Consider the following 14,068-nt stretch of genomic DNA (forward strand, 5'->3'; position numbering starts at 1 on the left):
AAGCAGCCCATTTGCATACCAGATGCTAAGAGTCTTTAAGCATCCATGTAAGTTATGAAGAATCAAGGATATGAAACGAGGGTGTTAGAAAAGCATCAACATTTAGTTTCTGATACATTTTAAGTGTGTGCTAAGCTTCAGGGGGTCTGTTCTTTTGTATGTAAGTGACAGAGCCTTTGTGTCTCTTTATGTAAATTTGCCCTATTCTGAAGCTTTGAGAGCTGGGGTGGATAATTGTTTATGATTATTCTGTGACATTTCCATATGGCTGACAAATGGTTAGCCAACACATAGTCACATACACACATGCGCATTACGCAGACACACACACACACACACACATCTGTCAAGACTAAGTATTTTTAGCCTGACTGGTAGATTTGTTTAACCTGAAATTGAAAACCACAGCAGTAGGAGTGAAATCATCTCTTCTCGGATGAATATGAGTGTATCCAAATAACTGTTTTCCTTTAGGTGGGGGGAATGAGCTCATGTGGTGGGAGTTTTTACTGAACAAAAATGAGTGTTTTGTTCTATTGATCTGGTATTAACTATCTCTAAAAACCCATCCCCCATTTTTTTTTATTATCAAGATTACACCAGGATAATAACCTTTCCACACCCTGATTCTTATTCCCTGTGCACCCCCGACTATATCCCATGTGTATTTGGGTTGATGGGTGGGGGTTACCTTTGCACGGGCCCCTGTGGAGATCACGGAGGCTAAATTACATTTACCCCCCCCTCCTCCCATGCTTCTTCGTGTCCCTCTTTCCTCCTCCCCCTTTGCCAGGCAGATAGATGTCAGCCACCCATTCTTTCCAGACAGCAGGGTGTTTGCCGTTCCTCTTATCCACCCCAGATACCGACCTTGTAACATTCTAATTCACCAGCAGGATCTGTCTCTATTTGCACTGCCATGTTGTAAGAGGAACAACAGTGCTTGTCTTTGGGTTGAAGACAACTAGAGCTTGGATAACCCTAATGCAGAATAATATCCTTTTGGGCCATGCACTACACTACTGTATTTGGCTGCCATAAATTTCTTCAGTCTTACCAAGTCCCTTCGGCTTGGTGATTTTCTATGGAGTGTCATGATTTTAATGATATATCCACTGAGTTGCCATCTGAGAGGAAACAATCGCTTCTTGATTAAAAGTCTGAATAATAACTATATCTCTGGGGAACAAAGCTGCTACACTCAGCTTGATCTGCCTTTTACATTGAGGGCCATACCCTCAATGTAAAGTCCGTTTCTGATCACACTAAAAAAAGAAGAAGGCATAAAAAAAACTTCTTTGATATCTTAGCCAGAGAGGCTAAGTCCTTCAATTAATTCTGCCCTGCTCTTTCTCAAGGATTCCTGCATTATTTATAGGCTTCTGCCACCGCAGATTATTACTTGGCGTTTGGTGTTTACATCCAAGATTTAGATCTAATCCCAGGGGATTGAGATGGTTTCATGTTTAGACTGACACATGGGCAAGGCGTTGTAATTAGTAGAGGTGCCCTTTTGATATCGGCACGATGAACAACAAGCTGACAGTTAATATGCAGACTGCCGTCACACTCGTTTCTCAGCAGTGTGCAGACACGCAGATCAATTTATCCATCCAAGATTTACGATTTTTTGTCTGAGAGTTTAGCTGCAAGCCCAAAACAGCGGATGGAATTTTTAGTTTGTGGCACAGCACAAATCATCCAACAAGCACATTAAAAATCAGCTTCCAAGTGCACATATGCATTGTAAAATAAACACTATTCCATAGGAACCATTTTGTCTTAAAAAAGTTTTCTGTGTGCATACATTTCAGTCGGTAAAGCAGAACTGATGACCGATGAAGGGCTGAGATATTTATTTATACGTCCGTGTTTTGTTATTTATTTCTTGGAGGCAGACAAATTTGATTCTCATTCATTAAAACTGGTCTCAAAGTATTCGACAAATCCTCTGTGCAGCAAAAGCAGAACAAAAGATATCAGAGAGCAAGTGTTAACTGATGGGACTCAGATGTATGAGACTGGTCCAGTTAGGGATGAGACCACTGAAGGTTAATGTTGGCATCACGTGAGAGATGGTAGAGGGATGGAGGTTAACCAAATCTAGCAACAGGAACTATAGTTTTTTCTGTCTTTGCCACCAGTAATGAGCTGTAGGGAACTGTACTTAATACCCACAGATGTTTAAAATGTGTAGGTTATTCAAGAACACTACATTTTCGGAGCAACCAAATTCATTATTCATCCCGTTTATTAGTTAAAAACAAACTGATCTGTGCATGTACATGCATTAATATCTGGGACAGACTCCAAGGAGAGAAAATCAGAGTTAAAAGATAGTGAGTATTGAACTGAGGCAAACGCTTAGCAGTCAAAAATTACTTCAAATGGGCTTCATTTGCTTATGTCTGCTGGATGTCAGAATGTGCTGCTGAGTTTTAATATGTATCATTTCATTTACTTTTTTTTTAAAGGGCAAAAGGGGAAAACATATCTCAAGAAGATATATAAATCATGTTCTCCCTCATTTAAATCAAGAAGAGATCTAAAACTTCCCAGTAGGCGACAGAATAAATTATTTTAATACAGCCCCTTTATCATTTTATGTTAAATAATAACTAAAGAAAAACTTCATGGGCTGCTCTGATCTGAAAGTGGTCTGGGCTTCACTGCGGGGTCCACTGTGGTCATGTGGAACGAGCAGGTCTAGCGCCCCCCTAAGTCAGCCGCCATAACCCTTCTTTCAGTCCACGGGGACAGGACCGCGGCTCCGTCAGTTTCTTTCCCTGATCTTGAGCGCCCGGCGATGCGGTGCTGAGCAGGTGTGAGCATCCTGAAGGACACAACGGACGGACGGACGGACGCAGTTGCCCGCTACGCAAGGTAAGGACGAGGAGAGCGCTGAGCAGACAGCGTGAGAACTGATTTTTTGACATTATTTCAGAAGAAGCCGGGTGCAGCTTTTTTTTTGACAGCTGGGAAATCAGCGTTGTTTACAACGGGCAAGTGGGATGCGCGGATGAGATTGAGCTCATTCAGCCGCCCGCAATGCAGAAATATGTAACGATTTGGACGCGAAAAAGACAAAAAACCCAAAAAGAATTTATGATTTTTTTGCATGTAGATCCAGACAGATAACGTGATCAATATGATCGCGGCGTGCGTGGCGGGGATGCTGCTTTTTTAGCATCTGTACATCCTGACCTCCCAAAACACACTCGATGGTGGGTTCGTGATGTGTTTTCCCCTTTTTTGCGCATCTGTTTTGAAGTAATAAGTCCGAACGTATAAGTCAAGATAAATGAAAACACGCCAGAGGCCATATCCTGGTAGCGCTGCACATACCGATGATGATTCAAACTACTGGCTCCCTCGCAGCCAAGAAATTATGAAGAGGCATCCGTAAACACTTTGATCTGGGGTGGGAGTATAACCCACTTCCCGGTTTCAGCACCACGATTGATTGAGACTAATGGCTGTATGTCATCTTTACCAGCAGACTGAGCCGTAACGCTTCGTAATGGCCCATTGCAGGGTCTTTCTGTCAGGTGCTGGAGACGGAGTCATGGGCGCGTCCTGACTCACCAGACTAGGTTTTAGTGAAGAGGAACTGCTCATGTTATGTTGGTAAACTCAGGCTTAGAGAATCAACAGGGGCTTTTGGGACATTTATAAAGAGACTTCCAACATGTAGCCTGAATATTAATAATAAAAAAAATACATAAAATGTGTATAAAATTGCACTCATTGGGGACACAGTCCAATTATGTATATAAAAAAATCCCAGATATGATGATTCATGACATACATTGGTATTCTGCATATGTATGGGGCTCACCACGGATTGGAGAATATTGTAACCTATGAGCTCATTAATAGCAGCAGTGGCTCAAGTCTGGCAAAAAATAACTGACATCGTTAAGACTGCCTGATCTATGTCTCCATGACTACTGAATAACTTAATGTCTTGGCTTTTACACTGCTATAGTATTCATTACGATGCTAAAGAGTGGCCCCAATGAACTGCTTTGATTGGCGGTCAGGGCAAAAGATATTTTAAGCAGCCACAACTTTGCATTATGTGGTTCACAGTGTAATTACTCGAAGTATTTTCAGGTTATTTGCTGAGGTTTGAAAATCCTCTGTGAATAGGCTAGATATTTCTGGCCTACATTTTCATTCTGACTTTGTTTACACCACTCATTGCAAGTGAAGGATTGTTCACTGTGTGTGTCCTGGCTGAATCAGAGCTCTAATGTGGCACAAAATGTCACAGGGATTCCATTGGCGCCTGTCAGGTGGCGAGCTTTATGAATCTTGTAAGCTTGCTGCTGTTAATGCATCCTGTGCTACCCCGTGGACACCCCGAGGACAGACACTCTCCTCCAAGTGAATGAATTTACTCTTCACAGAAGTAGGCTATCCTTGTGTGTGCAAAGTAGCATCTTGCGTTTTATCCCCTGGCTCCACAGCAAAATGTCTCTGTTCTGAATTTTGAAATAAGCTGTTCTCTGCCAGCACACTGGCCCGGCATACCACAGTATCCTGTAAGATGTCCCTGGTTTTTGATGCGTGTCGGCGTCACAGGACAGGCTCAGCCTCCATTAGTGTCACAGTCAAATAACTCAACATAAACATGCACTTACAGTATTTCTTCTTTGGTTTGAAGCATCAGTCACATGTATCTGCAATGTATTGATGTAGACAGGTGAACCTCACCTGAGGCAGAAGATAGAGCTGGCCTGAATGTGAACTTTCCCATCGAGACTTTGCTTCACTCAACATCTAACTTGTGAATATGAGAATGAGGGAGAGAAATGGTCTTTTCTTATCTGGGATTTAGCCTTTTTTTTTTTTTTTACTGCAGACATATTATGAGACTTTTATATGAAAATAAGGCACAAAGAGATTTTTGGTTCATTCCCCTTGTCCTTAAAACACTACTCGCTTGATATGAGCATCAAAAAGAACCTTGGATGTTTTCAATCTAAGATTTGAGAGTCCCTTTAGGAGATTAGATTGTTTCCAGATGTCCTTCCAAGCCTTGCACTACAAATTCCTGGACCGGAGCATTAGCCTAACTGAAGAAGATAGATTTGACCTTTGATTTTCACAAAAACACGCTAAACTGATTGGCAACAATAGCATTTGGCAGCAGTAGGACAAGTTTGTTAGATGCTGTTTGTTCTCTCACATTGAGTGCTGTGTCAGATACGCTGAAGGGAATACATCTTGTAGACTTGCCTCATTGTAAGGGTGAATGTGCTACGAGAGGATGCAGCGGGACGAGACAGCCCATGACGTTGAACACTGTGCGAGGAACACGCGCACAAACGCCGCTCTTTCTTGCTGTCTTTGCTGTAAGAGTGCTTCTCTGTGTCCTGCTGACAAAACGTGAAATGCTGTCGTCTTGATGCTTTCCATAGATTGCTCAGCAATTTACACACCATCAATCAATAGCGAGCTTCACTAATGGTACGGTGGTGAGGCAGAGAGACATGACGTCTTCTGTGCTTGCCTGGAGACAGACCTCTCTGTTCATAGTTTAGAACTAGAATGGGCTTCAGTATCCATCTGCCATCCTTGGCTATCTGAATACAGTTTTCACTAGGCATGATTCTGCCAGTGTATGCTGCACCCTGCTCTCTGCATGCTTTTTATCATATAGATCCTATATAGAAAGACAGCACTACCAAGAACTCATAAGCATAGTGGATATTTGCACACCACGTGTTGCTAACCCATCTAATTTGTGCAATTCTATAAAGCTAATGCACGTGTAATTGTATTCAGCTGCACTTACAGTGTTGTAATGGGATGATACTTATTTATTTTGCAGAGCCATTAGGGAGATATAAGAGCCGTGCAGGTTATAACTGAAGCCAAATCACAAATCACTTTGGTTTTGCTGGTTTTGTCTTCTCAAATGTAAGAAGTTAGTGTTTCTTTTGTCAGATGTGATATCAAATTGAATGCCAGTGTGTGGTGTCTAACACCTTAGTCTAAAATCTTCAGTTGGGTCCTGTTTACTGAGAAGGCCAAAGCATATCATTATAGACTGTATATAAATATGGATACAGGGCTCTCAAAGGCAAATCTGCATTCTTTTTAATGTCCAACAGGTGGCGAATCCCCTGGTAGCAGAAATCAGAGCGTAAAAGTCTCAGAAAAAGAATAGATTCATTTTGACCTCAGTAAAATAAATAAATGAATTTATGGTTTAACTCACTAGTTAAAAGCCTTATTTAATACAACATGATTCACATGCATTATTTTCATATATAGTGTACATCATGCCCTTTTGGTGGAGGCATTCTCATTGTCCAAAAGCCGATTCCCTCCAAGACAGATATGTCATTGATCAGGTCAGCTTGTGAGATTTGCTGTAACCCTTTTCTCTATGGTGACAAGCGAACCCAATCCATGCTAGCAAAAGACCCCACAGAGAAATACAGAGCCACAGAAACCCCTTGCTGTAGGAGTCCAGAGTTTAGGCCTTTTCTTTCATTGGTGTGTTTAGTCTTACAGCACTCATTTACAGCTCATTCACTTACAGCACTACTGTTACTCCTGTGAATCTGATGATAATAATGCTCCAGGAGGCTACTTATTTCTAATTCCAAGCCAATGCTGCCTATGAACAATTAATCATCTACACTGGATTTAGCTTGTATGATTTTTAAAATGTGACTGACTCTCTAGAACAGGGGTGGGCAATCTCAGTCCACGAGGGCCGGTGTCCCTGCAGGTTTTAGATGTGTCCTCGAACCAACACAGCTGATTTAAATGGCTAAATTAGCTCCTCAACATGTCCTGAAGTTCTCCAGAGGCCTGGTAACGAACTAATCATGTGATTCAGGTGTGTTGACCCAAGGTGAGATCTAAAACCTGCAGGGACACCAGCCCTCGTGGACTGAGATTGCCCACCCCTGCTCTAGAAAGATATGATTTGCATCTGGCATGTCTACTTCATGATTTAAAAAAAGAGGCTACAACCTGCATGAACAGCCTTCTGTTAGTTTACACAAACGCGGAACAATACTAAAGATAAAAATAGATTTTTTTGATATCACCTGCTAAATGACATGTCTATTTATAGCGTTGAAGATCCCGGTGAAGGACAAAGATAGGAAAACAAAAAAGAAATGACTTAGTTTATTTATTTTTTTACCCTTTGTATAGCTGTTCTTCTTCGTGTAATCTATGTGACTCTGCTAAGTGCTGAGTTGGCTCATGTGGTTCTTCTGGTTTGTTTTGCAAATGCAGACTGGAGTGGTTTAGTTCTAAAGACAGAAAAATAAGCTACCCTCAAGATATGTATATATAGAAAAAGAGATATAAAATTTGTTATCTTCTTCTAATCTGTGTGAGTCTGCATAAAGTGGCAAGCTTCTTTAGTAATGCATGGTTCTTCCTGTTTATCTGTCTGCCCAAAGTGACGTGTCACTGGTGGACAGATAAACATTATCTTAATTTTCATTAAGATAATGCAGACCAGACAAGCAGGTAGCATCAGTTATCTCCCCCTTCCACTTAAAAAGGGTGGATATCGATCAGTGTTATCAAAGTGTTATCGCACGCATACAGGATGAGTAGAAGAAGAAGAGCCATCTTTAGCTTTTTGGGGTAAGTTAAGAGAGTAATTTAGATAAAATAAAAAAAATAAAGATGAAAAAACATTTATAAAATTTAGAACATTTAGTTCTAGAACATCTGTACCTCATAAAATATATATTTTTCAGCAAGTCGATGATCTTGGTGACATTTAAGAGGAGTTTAAATCTGTAATTAGGTTAAATCTGACAAGATTTCATTTCTTTTCTCTGATGTTTCACTTGGTTTTCTCTGAGATATTTTTAGGCTTTATAATCAAAGTAAATCTTATGGGATTTATCCAGTCAATTAGAGCAAGATTACAAATGTGTGCTCCTGTGAACAGGAATTTTCTTTTAGGTTATTTCTGATAATATTTGTCTTCCTTCATTATGGTGCCAGCCCTAAACATTGTTTGTTTCCTCATTAGCAGAGCAACCCTCATCTATCTTGATGATATTTCATTTATGCAGTAATATGAAGAGTTCATTAAATAGTTCATTACAGCTCAGTTCTTTTCAGCTTGTATTTAAGTGTTTAGTATTTAATAATGATAAAGAGTTTAAGCTATCACTTTGCAAGGTTACCAAATTCAGAGGACAGTTTTCTCTAATGGAGTAGTCAATTTCAGACCTCTCTTTGTGACTGGGTCTTAATTATACCACTTTTTAAAGTCTCAGATTGCCCCCTTTTCTATTTAGCTAAGCAGAAATATTATGTTACACGCAGTGGACTCACTTCCCACGTGGGAGCCTAGAGCCATCTGTTTTTGCACCTTTGTAGGTGTAGTCAGATACTTTGTTTACAGGGATGCTGAGAAGCTGTGCAGCCAAACAACTCGGTGCTCTATTTCGGTCCTGTACGAGATGACTTTCGATTGCAATTTGAAAATCAGCAGAGCGTGTCTGATGTATTCACTGGGATTTCTAACCAGAGGGTTACAATGAAAATCTTGTTTACAAGGAAATTCCCAATCTGTTGAGATTTTAATTTATGTCACTGTGTTACAAAGCATGTTAATAAATTGCAAATCGTAAGGAATCAGAAGCATTTTGTGAAGAAGAAAATGAATGACTTTTGGCACAGAGCAGAGATGTTTTGCATGTTTAAAAACTTGAAAAAAAGCATCTTTTTTTGCCAGCATGTGTACACTACATATAACTAGGTTACATTTCCTCTATAATCTGCACATAAAATCTAGCATTTAGCATTATTTTTTGAGGAACTGAATTTAACCCTTATGGTTTTCCACAGGTTGACTGCTTTGGGCTGTTATACTTACAGTTTGCTAACAAGTTTTTATCAACTTGAAAAAGGGGAGCTTTATACCCCTGTGTGCGCACAGATTGCTGCATCTTTCGAGTACGCTTGAAGTCCACTTGGATGCATGCAGAGCTGGTGCCCTTGTGAGGTAGTGGGATGAACAAATCAGTGTGATCACAACAAAGTGGAGGTTTTGGGGGTGAAAGTTCAGTGCCTCACGTGTACTCTTCGATGAAGATATTTTTACCACTCTGGCCAAAGTGGATCCTCGGGTACTCACCGATGCAAAAAGTATAACCCTAGCTTCACCCCGTCTCTGCTCTTTCACGCTCCGTGCTTCACTCCAACTCTCTCACTCACAAACAAGGTGAACTAGACTCAAACACACTCGGGGGAACAGCAGATCACAGGAGAGAAACTAGCACAAATGTAAATGCCTGGAGTACTCCCAGACTGAGCTGAAATAAAATGAGCGCACATAGATTAAGTAAATAATTGAAACATTGAATTTTTTTAGCTGCTTGGTGGAGCAGGAGGAATGGTTCTTGGAAAACACTGAAGCTATTTAATCAGTGTTCATTATGAGCGTGTGAAAGTTAAACTTTAATTGCTTGCATTGTTATGTTATAGCGCTGAGGAGAAAGAAGTTGGTGGACTGAACGCCCCCTATTAAGTATGAAAGTGTCTTTTTCGGTGGGGCCTTGCTGCTCTTGGGGCCTTTGAGCAAGGCCTGTTGCTATGGTGCTGTGAGCATGTGTGGAGGACAAGAACTCAAATTCATCTGCATGCTAGTTCAGCCTGCAAGGCTTCCAAGCATGACTACACTCTTCTCCATATAGCACTGCCTTTCATGTATACTATATGCTGTTTTTCATGCTAGCTGACTAAAAGCTGCCTCAAGGTGATGATGCATGCACTGTTGCCTTGACAGCATACTAAACCGGAGCTATGAAAGCTATGGAAAAACAGTGGCCTGTTGGAGATGACAGAATGAGAGGGTCAGTGAAGATTTTTGCATTAACCCAAAGTGTCCTTGGTAAGATGTATCTTAGTTCTTTAGCTTATTAAGGCCCTAAACTTCGGGGTGAGGGATTGTAGAACTGTAAGTAATAGAAGGCTAATAGCAGAAAGAGCCCCAAGGGAAAGGCTTCCTGGTACGTGGCTCGAATACTGAAGAAGTTGATCTCTCAGGAAGCCTAATTATACGTTTAGGGGCACCCTGTTTTTCCCCTTTCTGGACAGCTGGACAGCTAAATTGTTTGTGGATCAATAGTTTAGCTTCCTATTGGCTACACAGAGTGAGTGAAGTGCATTTAAACCTAAGAAATCCCATTACCCTTGACAGAGATGGGAAGTATAGCACTAGAAGCCTCAGCAAGTGCTACTGCATTGTCCATTATTCAATCTGTTCTGTTTGCTTACCTGCTCTTTTTATTGCTTAGACTACTCATACTAATGTTACACATATGAATTGTGGCTTTCTATTTCCATCTTCACTGCTATTAAATTTAATTTGTAAGTTTTGGTCAAATTATACATGCAATCATGGACATCAATGTCATGGTAGTTCTGGGTTTTTTTAGTGTTTTGTTTCAAGTTGATTTCAAATGATTGTACAGGAGACATCCTTAATGGCTTTAAAAAAGATAAGACTTTGAACAAGTTTGAAAATTATTTTTGCACTTTCTCTAATCCACATAGGATTAAAAGTATAATTACAGAGCTAAAAGTGAACCTCGGCCCTAAATATTAGGTTAAATGTACCTTTGCAAGTTGCACATACTTGCTCCAGATCTTTTTGATAGCCACCAACAAGTTTCTCATATAATTATTGCTGAATATTTTTTGGGATTTTGGGAAGGCCATTTCAGCAGCTTAATGTTAGCCTGCTTTGCCCATTCCAAAACCAATTCTGATATGCGTTTGGGTTCATTGTCCTGTTGGAACACCCAGTTGTGCGTAAGTTTCAATTATAGCTGTTGTTTTAGCTGTTAATTTGAGGTGAAGTCGATTTGGGAGGTCATTCGACTTCTACATAATGCCAAAGTCTGAGTCAGATAATGGCAAATTGCAGTTGCTTATAAATGCCCAACTGAGCTTCTGGAATGGACGTCTCAAAGCCTCAACTGACCTTTGCCCTAATGGAAATTTGTGGACTTAAAAGTAGAGTTGATCTCCAAAAAAACCAACTAATTTAATTGAATTCTACCAATTCTGCCAAGAAGAGTTTTCAAATATGCAACCAGAATTATGCTAAAAGGTTGTTGATGGATACCAAAAGCATCTGGTCGAGGCGCAAGTTGCTAATGGACATTCAACCCAATATTAGTGGTGCAATATGTCAAGCCAAACAAGTCAAATAAATCCAGAAGAATCCAGAAGGCCCACAAACTGCCATAATAATCATGCCCATGATGAGTGTATGTAAACCTCTGACTCGAGTTGTATGTCCATTAGATTATATTTTTTAAATTATGCACCATGCTACATATGTTTAAAATCACTCACTGGATGCCGTAATTGCCTCTCACAGAGAGCTCTTCACTAAGAGGATCGGTTAAAAGTTATAATGCAGTGTTGTGTTCCCTTTCAGGCCTTCTGGCTGTATATTACTGTTACTTATTTTTACCGGAGCTTGTCTGTATTGATTTAACACTTTAGAATTGTTTTGAAAGCCTGTTGTTATTCACTCCTTCTCTCAAGCAATGTAAATGGCAGAAGGAGAAAGAGGCAGTGAGTGAAGGGCTGCTGAAGGCATTATGAGAAACAGAACAAAACAGTTGGATCTCTACCTTCATTCCTCAGATCAGTGTAACCGCAGATAAAAGCTGTAGCTGTTGCGGGCTGTGGCACGCCACTGTCCTCTTCTGGCTCCTTTGCTGTGCTGCCCTGTGGTTGTATTTTACTGGTGCTAGTTCCTATGTCCTCGGCTGAAGAGCCCATTGATGAGAGCAGCATTAGCATTCGGTGTAGGTGAGACTGACAAACAGGTCGGTTTTCCATTTCACACTAACAGACCTGGTTTCTCTGGATCCTCTCAAAGGGTCTCAAATCAGCCCCCTTGCTGCATAGCTAATGAGTGTGAATAAAAGCAGTCAAAGAATGCTTATATAGTCTTTCCTAGCCCAAGGAGTGTACTCTTTGTATAAGTCCTTGCCGTGCCAGCTGACACATCAGGGCCGCACTATTTCACTGGCTCGACATTGTCACATTTGGCTCACAAACTCACAAGGTGATGTAACAACCTGCGTCATGTTTTCTCATAGCACTAACGGTAGAATACAGCAGCACTAATAGCTTCCGACGAATTACTCTAAAATGTCCCTAAACAAAAGTTGTTCTTTTAAGTTGGCATATCATTATTCAGATCTGAAAACCAGCGTTCTGGGAAATGTGTCTGACTTATGCGTGCAACTTGTGCACTAATTATCCTCCACATCCTTTTCCTTGGCTGAGTTTGTAGCTGGAGGAGCTTCTGTTGCAATCTGCTAATTCATGCTGCTGACACTATTCTCACATTTTCCTTAGCAACAACAAATTGCCCCCAAGAATAAGTGGCCAATATTGCCCCGTGAAGAATAACACATGCCTTCTCGGTGTTCTCGGCCTCTCTTTTAATTGTCATGAGTCAGACTAGTGCTCGCTAAGACATCCAAGTGAGAGTGGTTGAGAGAGAAAAGGAAAAAAAGAGAGACAGAGAAGGGGCAGTCAGCTTTTAATTAAAGATATGTTATTCTACTTTTGCTCATTTCAGCCTTGCTGTAATGGAATTCAAATGAACAATAAACGGGTGAAGATACAGCTGATTATCGTCTGTCTAGACAGAGGAAGGTTCCGGCAAAATATTTCTCACATCATGAGCGAAAATAAGTTGTACATCATACACAGCGTGGAAGTCGTAGTTCACTAGGGCACTGCAGTGGACAGCTTCCATACTGCATGTGTTGAGCCTCATGGTGAAATGTGTCAGTAGAATAGCACAGAATAGTGTCACAGGCTGGATTATTCATGAGGACGATGTAATGGCAGTGTGTGGAGGAAAGGGCACCCAGAGGTGAATCTGACTGGGAGAAAGACAGCTAAATCCCCCCCTGTTTTTTTTTTTTTTTTTGGTGGTCTTTTCACATGTGCCCCACACCACAGTTGCCATACTCTGACTCTTATCTACAACACACAGCTCCACTCATGCTGCACATACAGGGCCACAGTGTGTGGAGGACAGACAGAGTGAAGGGTGCAGTGTCACAGTAAGAAAGCACACAATCCTGTACACACAGCCACAAAAAAACCCCACTGTGTCCACAAAGGATAGAAAGATGAGGAGTTGGACTTCTGTTTAACTCCCTTGCAATAGAGGATAAGAAGACAAGCTAAAACACTGGTGTCCTATATGACTGAGGCGGGGGTGGGGGGTGGGGTTAGTGTTGAAGTGAACAATCAATATTGTTTACATGTCAAACTAATATGATCAGTACTCTTTTTTTTGTCATTTCATGTGAATTTCTTGAAATATGGCTAGTAAACAGTAAACTGTTATGAGTAATTATGCATTATATAAATATCAGTAGTTTAAAAAAAGCTGAATAAATGCTAAGTTAGTCCACGTGAGTCTTAAGAAATATGCTGCCACACAGGAATGGATAAAGCCCAGCAAGATGTAGGTGTGCAGAAATGCAAGGGAGTCAAACAAAGCATTTGTTTGAAGCGTCATATAACCTAGTTTAGAGGGGTTTTTTGCTGCTACTTGAGGGAAAGCCAGCTTGATTGGAAATGCTGTATCTGTAGCTGCGTGGGTTGTCTGAGCCTTATCTTTAATAGCAGTTGGACTGTGCACAAACAGCTTTGTACTTGGGAAGAGATGATTTCCTTATGTAAAGTGATAATCTGGTGATCTGAACGCCAGAGAGCTCCCACACATCTGCACCTACTCGTGCTGACATAGCCAACTAGTGTCATGGTGTACCAATTTTGGGTTTGAGGATTTTAGTCCACGCTGCAGAAATATACCTTTTGTGGTCTGACATTGATCTAAGCGCTTATTCTTTTTGCTGCATCCCTCTCTCTCTTTCACCGTCTCTTTGAGGGTTTTTTTGTAAGTGGGCACCTGTTCTGTGTTGTGAGCCATGATCACATGGTGTTACTTGGCCAAAGAGGCACCAAATGACTCAGGTCTTTGCCCAGACTGTTCTCATTGTCAGTCGGCACACACGTT

General features: G+C 40.9%; 1 protein-coding gene across 1 annotated transcript in view; it reads left to right on the forward strand.

The window, feature by feature from the left end:
• Window positions 1-2,727: 2,727 nt before the first annotated feature.
• The window catches only part of cntn1a (contactin 1a), a 61,172-nt gene continuing 49,831 nt past the window's right edge, over window positions 2,728-14,068 (forward strand). Inside the window, exon 1 of the mRNA XM_085282687.1 lies at window positions 2,728-2,883. The gene's annotated coding sequence lies outside the window, so the exon portion shown is untranslated. The remainder of the gene's footprint in view (window positions 2,884-14,068) is intronic.

Source organism: Mchenga conophoros, linkage group LG7 (genome assembly GCF_057382185.1).
Source record: "Mchenga conophoros isolate Kocher_MC1m ecotype Shallow Benthic linkage group LG7, M_conophoros_male_GT1.1, whole genome shotgun sequence".
Taxonomy (NCBI): Eukaryota; Metazoa; Chordata; class Actinopteri; order Cichliformes; family Cichlidae; genus Mchenga; species Mchenga conophoros.